Consider the following 2,389-nt stretch of genomic DNA (forward strand, 5'->3'; position numbering starts at 1 on the left):
TGTGTATCTGTTTGAAAGCGTAAAGAGAGGTTTTACGCTATATATGCATTTGATCTTGATAATTTCCTGGACATATCCTGACTGGGAAGTCCAGTGCTCATTCTAAAATAATGGCTGTCAACCGGCTCCACACAACCAGCCAGAGGAAACCATGGCAAAGGATTATTTAGATATTTCGCGAACTCGTAAATGCATTAGCATTGCGATTGTAATTAGTCAAGCAATCCCCGGAGTGCTTAGATCCGGGACATCTGCCGTTTAAATAAGAGGTGGAAGATACGTTGGTTTTGGGACACGTCATCGACAGCATCATTTAGTTTTTATTTTCAGGTTAATAAATCATCAACCACGTGATATTAGCATTTAATAGGAACTCAAAGACAGTGGGGCATACTTCCTAAGGGGTGGGACATTGGAGGCTGGTTCCTTTGAGGCAGGTGTGGCCAGACTTTTGGACTCCGAGATCTACTCTAAAGACTGAAGTTCTTTTACGATCTACCATACTATTTACATAATCGCATATTATTACCTGGGGGAAACAATTGCAAATAGTGCTATAGTACGATAAAACATGAGTACAATTGCCTCACGCACACACACACACACACACACACATATATATATATATGTATCACTTGAGTTACAAATGTTCTTTAATATCTAATTCGCTCTACCTCGGAATTGATATATTTTCATATATGTACCGAAAGTGAATTTTTAGTTGATAATAATTTTGTCCCCCCATGGGATCGAACCACCGTCCAGTGGTCGGGAAACGAAATCAGAAACGGACAGTGACGCTATCGAGTCGGCCAGCAGTGAGGCTATAAGTTTATATAGATTCTGACCATTACAAATCACCATCGATCTCGGTGTTTTCGTAATTAGAATCGATATGAAACCCCCACAACCATGCTTGCCGATTCGAGTGTTTGACCAATGTAGCCTTGTTATGAATACTTATCACATCACCGTGATTCATATAAATAATTCGAGCTACAAATGTCCTTTAATATCTAATTCGCTCTACCCCGGAATTGATATATTTTCATATATGAACCGAAGGGGAATTTTTAGTTGATAATAATTTTGTCCCCCCATGGGATCGAACTACCATCCAGTGGACGGGAAATGAAATCAGAAACTGACAGTGATGCTATCAAGTCAGCCAGCAGAGAGGCTATAAGTTTATATCGATTCTGACCATTACAAATCACTGTCGATCTCGGTGTTTTCGTAATTAGAATCAATATGAAACCCCCTCAACCATGCTAGCCGATTCGAGCGTTTGACCAACATAGCCTTGTTATGAATACTTATCACATCACAGTGATTCATATAATTCCTTTGAGCTACAAATGTCCTTTAATATCTAATTCACTCTACCTCGGAACTGATATATTTCCATATATGTACCGAAGGGGAATTTTTAGTTGATAATAATTTCGTCCCCCCATGGGATCGAACCACCGTCCAGTGGACGGGAAATTAAATCAGAAACGGACAGTGATGCTATCGAGTCGGCCAGCAGAGAGGGTATAGGTTTACATCGATTCTGACCATTACAAATCACCATCGATCTCAGTGTTTTTGTAATTAGAATCGATATGAAACCCCCTCAACCATGCTAGCCGATTCAAGCGTTTGACCAACGTAGCCTTGTTATGAATACTTATCACATAACCGTGATTCATATAAATCATTCAAGTTACAAATGTCCTTTAATATCTAATTCGCTCTACCTCGGAATTGATATATTTTCATATATGTACCGAGGGTGAATTTTTAGTTGATAATAATTTCGTCCTCCCATTGGATCGAACAACCGGCCAGTGGACGGGAAACAAAATCAGAAACGGACAGTGATGCTATCGAGTCGGCCAGCAGAGAAGCTATAAGTTTATATCGATTCTGACCATTACAAATCACCATTGGTCTCGGTGTTTTTGTAATTAGAATAGATATGAAACCCCCTCAACCATGCTAGCCGATTCAAGCGTTTGCCTAATGTATCCTTGTTATGAATACTTATCACATCACCGTGAATCATATAAATTATTCGAGCTACAAATGTCCTTTAATATCTAAATCGCTCTACCTCGGAATTGATATAATTTCATATATGTACCGAAGGTGAATTTTTAGGTGATTATAATTTCGTCCCCTTCTCTGCTAGCCGACTCGATAGCGTCACTGTCCGTTTCTGATTTCCCTTCCCGTCTACTGGATACCGGATGGTGGTTCGATCCCATGGGGGAACGAAATTATTATCAACTGTAGCTCGAATGATTTATATGAATCACGGTGATGTGATAAGTATTCATATCAAGGCTACGTTGGTCAAACGCTCGAATCGGCTAGCATGGTTTAGGAGGTTTCATATCGATTC

Source organism: Macrobrachium nipponense, chromosome 14 (assembly GCF_015104395.2).
Source record: "Macrobrachium nipponense isolate FS-2020 chromosome 14, ASM1510439v2, whole genome shotgun sequence".
In the NCBI taxonomy this organism is placed as follows: domain Eukaryota; kingdom Metazoa; phylum Arthropoda; class Malacostraca; order Decapoda; family Palaemonidae; genus Macrobrachium; species Macrobrachium nipponense.